The sequence below is a fragment of the Thalassophryne amazonica genome, unplaced genomic scaffold, assembly GCF_902500255.1.
Source record: "Thalassophryne amazonica unplaced genomic scaffold, fThaAma1.1, whole genome shotgun sequence".
NCBI classification, from domain to species: Eukaryota; Metazoa; Chordata; class Actinopteri; order Batrachoidiformes; family Batrachoididae; genus Thalassophryne; species Thalassophryne amazonica.
The window spans coordinates 25,510-34,012 of NW_022986282.1; positions in this window are offsets into that span (position 1 = coordinate 25,510).

The following is an 8,503-nucleotide window of genomic DNA, read 5'->3' on the forward strand; positions in this document are numbered from 1 at the left end:
AATAGTCAAAATTTTGTTAGCAAAGAAAGTCATGAAGTCATTACTAGTTAAAGTTAATGGAATACTCAGCTCAATAGAGCTCTGACTCTTTGTCAGCCTGGCTACAGTGCTGAAAAGAAACCTGGGGTTGTTCTTATTTTCTTCAATTAGTGATGAGTAGAAAGATGTCCTAGCTTCACGAAGGGCTTTCTTATAGAGCAACAAACTCTTTTTCCAGGCTAAGTGAAGATCTTCTAAATTAGTGAGACGCCATTTCCTCTCCAACTTACGGGTTATCTGCTTTAAGCTACGAGTTTGTGAGTTATACCACGGAGTCAGACACTTCTGATTTAAAGCTCTCTTTTTCAGAGGAGCTACAGCATCCAAAGTTGTCTTCAATGAGGATGTAAAACTATTGACAAGATACTCTAACTCCCTTACAGAGTTTAGGTAGCTACTCTGCTCTGTGTTGGTATATGACATTAGAGAACATAAAGAAGGAATCATATCCTTAAACCTAGTTACAGCGCTTTCTGAAAGACTTCTAGTGTAATGAAACTTATTCCCCACTGCAGGGTAGTCCATCAGGGTAAATGTAAATGTTATTAAAAAATGATCAGACAGAAGGGAGTTTTCAGGGAATACTGTTAAGTCTTCTATTTCCATACCATAAGTCAGAACAAGATCTAAGATATGATTAAAGTGGTGGGTGGACTCATTTACTTTTTGAGCAAAGCCAATAGAGTCTAATAATAGATTAAATGCAGTGTTGAGGCTGTCATTCTCAGCATCTGTGTGGATGTTAAAATCGCCCACTATAATTATCTTATCTGAGCTAAGCACTAAGTCAGACAAAAGGTCTGAAAATTCACAGAGAAACTCACAGTAACGACCAGGTGGACGATAGATAATAACAAATAAAACTGGTTTTGGGACTTCCAATTTGGATGGACAAGACTAAGAGACAAGCTTTCAAATGAATTAAAGCTCTGTCTAGGTTTTTGATTAATTAATAAGCTGGAATGGAAGATTGCTGCTAATCCTCCGCCCCGGCCCGTGCTACGAGCATTCTGACAGTTAGTGTGACTCGGGAGTGTTGACTCATTTAAACTAACATATTCATCCTGCTGTAACCAGGTTTCTGTTAGGCAGAATAAATCAATATGTTGATCAATTATTATATCATTTACCAACAGGGACTTAGAAGAGAGAGACCTAATGTTTAATAGACCACATTTAACTGTTTTAGTCTGTGGTGCAGTTGAAGGTGCTATATTATTTTTTCTTTTTGAATTTTTATGCTTAAATAGATTTTTGCTAGTTATTGGTGGTCTGGGAGCAGGCACCGTCTCTACGGGGATGGGGTAATGAGGGGATGGCAGGGGGAGAGAAGCTGCAGAGAGGTGTATAAGACCACAGCTCTGCCTCCTGGTCCCAACGCTAGACAGTCACAGTTTGGAGGATCCCAAAAAATTGGCCAGATTTCTAGAAATGAGAGCTGCTCCCTCTAAAGTGGGATGGATGCCGTCTCTCCTAACAAGACCAGGTTTTCCCCAGAAGCTTTGCCAATTATCAATGAAGCCCACCTCATTTTTTGGACACCACTCAGACAGCCAGCAATTCAAGGAGAACATGCGGCTAAACATGTCACTCCCGGTCTGATTGGGGAGGGGCCCAGAGAAAACAACAGAGTCCGACATTGTTTTTGCAAAGTTACACACCGATTCAATGTTAATTTTAGTGACCTCCGATTGGCGTAACCGAGTGTCATTACTGCCGACGTGAATTACAATCTTACCAAATTTACGCTTAGCCTTAGCCAGCAATTTCAAATGTCCTTCGATGTCGCCTGCTCTGGCCCCCGGAAGACAATTGACAATGGTTGCTGGTGTCGCTAACTTCACATTTCTCAAAACAGAGTCGCCAATAACCAGAGTTTGATCCTCGGCGAGTGTATCGTCGAGTGGGGAAAAACGGTTAGAGATGTGAACGGGTTGACGGTGTACACGGGGCTTCTGTTTAGGGCTACGCTTCCTCCTCACAGTCACCCAGTCAGCCTGCCTTCCCGACTGCACGGGGTCTGCCAGGGGGGAACTAACGGCGGCTAAGCTACCTTGGTCCGCACCGACTACAGGGGCCTGGCTAGCTGTAGAATTTTCCACGGTGCGGAGCCGAGCCTCCAATTCGCCCAGCCTGGCCTCCAAAGCTACGAATAAGCTGCACTTATTACAAGTACCGTTACTGCTAAAAGAGGCCGAGGAATAACTAAACATTTCACACCCAGAGCAGAAAAGTACGGGAGAGACAGGAGAAGCCGCCATGCTAAAACGGCTAAGAGCTAGTAGCTACGCTAAGCTAGCGGATTCCCAAACAGGGAATCCGACACTAGACAGGCTGTGGAGCAGCACAGGCAACGCACGACAACAGTGCTAAAACAAAATAAAAATCCACTAGACAGGCTGTGGAGCAGCACAGGTAACGCACGACAACAGTGCTAAAAAATAAAATAAAAATAAAAATCCACTGGACAGGCTGTGGAGCAGCACAGGCAACGCACGACAACAGTGCTAAAAAATAAAATAAAAATCCACTGGACAGGCTGTGGAGCAGCACAGGTAACGCACGACAACAGTGCTAAATCAAAATCCACTGGACAGGCTGTCGAGCAGCACAGGTAACGCACGACAACAGTGCTAAATCAAAATCCACTGGACAGGCTGTGGAGCAGCACAGGTAACGCACAACAGCAGTGATGCTCAAACTGTTTTTAATATGAGTAGTAGATAATTTCTCATCAACTGTTATACAACCCCAATTCCAATGAAGTTGGGACGTTGTGTAAAATGTAAATAAAACAGAATATAATGATTTTCAAATCCTCTTCAACCTATATTCAACTGAATACACCACAAAGACAAGATATTTAATGTTCAAACTGATAAACATTATTGTTTTTGTGCAAATATTTACTCATTTTGAAATGGATACCTGCAACATGTTTCAAAAAAGCTGGGACAGTGGCAACAAAAGACTGGGAAAGTTGATGAATGCTCAAAGAACACCTATTTGAAACATTCCACAGGTGAACAGGTTAATTGGAAAGCAAAGCAAGCAAAGATGGGGCGCGGATCACTACTTTGTGAACAACTGCATGAAAAAATAGTTCAACAGTTTAAGAACAATGTTTCGCAATGTTCAACTGCAAGGAATTTAGGGATTCCATCATCTACAGTCCATAATATAATCAGAAGATTCAGAGAATCTGGAGAAGTTTCTACACGTAAGCAGCAAGGCCAAAAACCAACACTGAATGCCCGTGACCTTTGATCCCTCAGGCAGCACTGCATTAAAAACCGACATCATTGTGTAAAGGATCTTACCGCGTGGGCTCAGGAACACTTCAGAAAACCATTGTCAGTTAACACAGTTCGTCGCTACATCTACAAGTGCAAGTTAAAACTCTACCATGCAAAGTGAAAGTCAAACATCAACAACATCCAGAAACGCCTCCGCCTTCTCTGGGCCCGAGCTCATTTGAAATGGACAGACGCAAAGTGGAAAAGTGTGCTGTGGTCTGATGAGTCCACATTTCAAATTGTTTTTGGAAATCATGGACATCCTGTCCTCTGGACAAAAGAGGAAAAAGACCACCCAGATTGTTACCAGTGCAAAGTTCAAAAGCCAGCATCTGTGATGGTATGGGGGTGTGTTAGTGCCCATGACATGGACAACTTACACATCTGTGATGGCACCATCAATGCTGAAAGGTACATCCAGGTTTTGGAGCAACACATGCTGCCATCCAAGCAACGTCTTTTTCAGGGACATCCCTGCTTATTTCAGCAAGACAATGCCAAGACACATTCTGCACGTGTTACAACAGCGTGGCTTCATAGTAAAAGAGGGCAGGTACTAGACTGGCCTGCCTGCAGTCCAGACCTGTCGCCCACTGAAAATGTGTGGTGCATTATGAAGCACAAAATACGACAACGGAGACCCCGGACTGTTGAACAACTGAAGTCGTACATCAAGCAAGAATGGGAAAGAATTCCACCTACAAAGCTTCAACAATTAGTGTCCTCAGTTCCCAAACGCTTATTGAGTGTTGTTAGAAGGAAAGGTGATGTAACACAGTGGGAAACATACCACTGTCCCAGCTTTTTTGAATATAGGTTGAAGAGGATTTGCAAATCATTGTATTCTGTTTTTATTTACATTTCACACACTGTCCCGACTTCATTGGAATTGGGGTTGTAGAGTGCATCTGTGTTAGCTGTCCAGTCCAGTTTATTGTCCAAGTGCAGTCCCAGGTACTTGCAGGTCTGAACAACTTGCACATTGACCCCCTCAATGGAGACTGGGAGTGAAGGGAATCTGGACCTCCTATAATCCATGACCATCTCCTTGGTGTTGGAAGTGCTCAATTGCCCATGGTTTACCCTGCACCACTCAACAAAGTCCTTCACCAGGGTCCTGTACTCTCCTTCTTGTCCATCCCTGATGTATGCCACAATAGCTGTATCACTGGAGAACTTCTGCATCTGGCATAGCTCAGTGTTGTAGCTGACATCTGACGTGTAGATGATGAACAGAACAGAGGGAGGGGAGGGAAAGAGGATAGTTCCTTGTGGGGCACCCATACTACTGATCACAGTCCCAGAGACACAGTCCTTCAGCCTGACAAACTGTGGTCTCATGGTGTGGTAGTCTGTTATCCAGGAGACCAGGTGTGGGTCGACCCTCATCTCTCAATGGGGAGCTGAATGGTGTTAAAGGCACTGGAGAAGTCAAAAAACATGATTCTCACAGCACCATTTCCTCTGTCTAGGTGTGAGTGATCTCTGTGCAGCAGGTAGATGATGGCTTCTTCCACTCCTACTTTGTCCTGGTATGCGAACTGTTCTGGATTGAGTGCATGGCTGACTTGGGGTCTGAGGAGGTGCAGTAATAGCTGCTCTGTTGTCTTCATGATGTGGGAGGTTGGAGCAACAGGCCTGACGTCATTCAGTTCACTGGGGTGTAACTTCTTTGGAACTGGGATGAGGCGTGATGTAGGATGAGGTTGAGGACATGCTGACTTTCAGGAGTCTAGGACACACTCTGTCCAGTCCAGCAGCCTTCCTGGGCTGTAGTCTCCTGAGTTCACATGTCACCCCACCCCCCCCATCATGTTATGGCGATGGGGGGGGTGGGGGTGAGGCTCCCAGTGACCAGAATTGAGGTTGTTGGCTGGTTTGAGTGGCACACTGATTGAGGTAGCCACCAGAGATGGGGGGACATCAATAGTGGAGGTATGGGGTGGTGTGTGGGTAACCCCAGCTGGTGGAGGGGGTTGGGGGAGCGGTGCTAGAGCAAACAGCTGCATCAAAACGGTTCTAAAAATGATTCTGCTGATTTGCCCTCTAACATTCCCCTCCACTACACTGCTGCTCTTTTTACAGCCTGTTGTGGTTTTCATCCCATTCCAGACCTCCTTCATGTTCTTATTCTGCAGCTTTTCCTCTACCTTCCTGCTATACTTCTCCTTTGCCTCTCTCAGCTTGACCTTGAGCTCTCTTTGTACGTGCCTCGGCTCTGTCTGGTCAACATCCCTGAACGCCCTCTTCTTCTTGTTCAGGAGGTCCTTGATGTCACTGGTTATCCAGGGTTTGTTGTTGGGAAAGCAGCGTGCAGTTCTGGTGGGAACAGCAATGTCCATACAGAAGTTTAGGTAGTCAGTTATGCAGTGAGTAACCCCCTCAATATCCTCCCCATGTGATTCATACAGCACCCGCCAATCTGTGCACTTGAAACAGTCCCTCAGAGCATCCTCTGCCTCAGGAGACCACACCCTGAATGGTCGTGTGGTGGTTGGGAATGTGGAGGCAGTGGAATATCCTTGTAGGTTTCCCTCACACTGGTATACATGAGGTCAGTTGTCTGGTTTATCCTTGTGGGACAGTTCACAGACTAATGGAATGCAGGCAGAGTTGACTCCAATGTAACATGATTAAAATCCCCAGAGATAAAAATAAGGGCATTAGGATTTTGAGTCTGGAGCTCAGCAACAGTGGAGTGAACGACGTCACACGCCCTCTCCGGACATGCACGCGGTGGAATGTAAACACATACAGCGATCACGTGACTGTGCTCTCTAGGCAAGTAGTTTGGTCCAAGGCTGACAGCTAGAAGTTCAGTGTCCAGACAGCAGACTGTGTCTTTCACAGTGACGTGACCTGGGTGACACCACTGAATGTTGATAAAGAGTGCAAGCCCCCCACCGTTATGTTTTCCACTCAGCTCCGGACTTCTATCTGATCTCACTGTGGAAAAGCCGGTAGGTCCACCTTAGCGTCAGGGATGTTGCTGTTTAGCCACGCCTCTGTGAAGCACAGAACTATGCACTCCCGATATGTTTTGACATTCCTCGCCAAGGCTGCTAGCTCATCCGTTTTGTTGACATTCCCCATCATAACCGAAGGAACCTGAGGGTTTATACTGCCATTGTTTCTCCAGTCACCTGGCTTTCAGCTTCTTGCCTGCTCTGCAGTCACAGTAGGTTTTCCTCAACTCGTTGGGTATGATGTAGACGTCTGTAATGTTAGATCCACTCGACCGTAATGCCAGACACCCTCTCTACTTTTAAGATTAGGCTTAAAACTTTCCTTTTTGCTAAAGCTTATAGTTAGGGCTGGATCAGGTGACCCTGAACCATCCCTTAGTTATGCTGCTATAGACGTAGACTGCTGGGGGGTTCCCATGATGCACTGTTTTGCTCCGTATGCATCACTCTGCATTTAATCATTAGTGATCGATCTCTGCTCCCCTCCACAGCATGTCTTTTTCCTGGTTCTCTCCCTCAGCCCCAACCAGTCCCAGCAGAAGACTGCCCCTCCCTGAGCCTGGTTCTGCTGGAGGTTTCTTCCTGTTAAAGGGAGTTTTTCCTTCCCACTGTAGCCAAGTGCTTGCTCACAGGGGGTCGTTTTGACCGTTGGGGTTTTACATAATTATTGTATGGCCTTGCCTTACAATATAAAGCGCCTTGGGGCAACTGTTTGTTGTGATTTGGCGCTATATAAAAAAAATTGATTGATTGATTGATTGATCCAGGAAGTGTTTGACATTTTACATTTCCTGTTTCAGTTTGGACTCAAAATTTGGCACTTCCTGTTTGGGACTCCCTGTACCATGAGTGAGCTTCGCGCCACTGCACGTCGCGTTGCTCGTATAATTTGGTTTGTCTCTCTGTCTGTCTGTCTTTCAGACTCAGTGGTGCCTGTGTAGCCTCAGGGGTTTGTGTGTCTCATTAATGATGAGCTCGGATCCAGATCGTACTCCTTATGACTGACCCCCCCACCCCACACTGTCTTTACTTTCCAATCCTCTTCTCACTTCCTTCATCTCCTCCTCCCCTCATCCCCGTCTCCTGTTTTTGTAAACCGGTTTGAGTTTTATCTCCTTCAGCCAACACCTCCTTTGTCACGTCATTATTCTGCAGTCGAACTGACAAAACCAAGTGCAGCAGTGATTGTTTTCCATCGGATTCTGTAGGGAAGGTTGTGCTTTCTATCATTCTCACTTGAACATTGTGCCCTTGGGCAGCACATTAGCCGCGGTGCTGCTGAATGTGCACCATTTGTCACTGAATCCAGCTTAAGGTTTTGCTGGGATCTGAGAAATGTTTAGTTATCTGGGGAACGTGGACTGGAATTACACTTAAACTCTCATCCTTTTTCTGTTTGTCACTCACTCTGTGTGTGTGTGTTTGATTTAAATGGAAAAATAATTAAGTCTCCCAACACAAAGTGAGTCCATGTGGAAACAGAAGAAATACACAGATTAGAAGGTGTGTGTGTGTGTGTGTGTGTGTGTGTGTGTGTGTGTGCGTGTGTGTGATTATCATTTTTCAGAGAAGTCAAAGGTCAGCACTAATTGGCTTAATGGATTGCTCCGACCAAAAACAAACAGATCTCAGGTCAGTCAACTTCAGAGGCTGTGGAGGTCCTGAGAGCCCACAGACGCGTGTTAGACACAACACCTCCGTCCAGCAGCCAGATAGAGTTACAGAACAGCTCCATCTGTGGAGGCCAATGGTATTTACACCGTGGTGTCACTTCATGTGTGTCAAACCCTTATTAAACTGCCTCTTCAGCCCCCCACAGACCACACCACATTTACGAGTGTCGTTTGCAGTTAACATATTAACGTTTAGTGGTGTGTTTGCATCCTAACCTGACACAACAGCAGAATAACAGGATGCCACACATGAGGCACAACAATAGCACGCGGGGCAACCAACACACAGCTGAGAGTCGATCGGGCCCGCTGGCGCTCAACTGCTGCAACATCCTGACATTCAATCAAATCAAATCAATCAATTTAATTTATATAGCGCCAAATCACAACAAACAGCTGCCCCAAGGCGCTTTATATTGTAAGGCAAAAGCATACAATAATTACAGAAAAAACCCAACGGTCAAAACGACCCCCTGTGAGCAAGCACTTGGCGACAGTGGAAGGAAAAACTCCCTTTTAACAGGAGAAA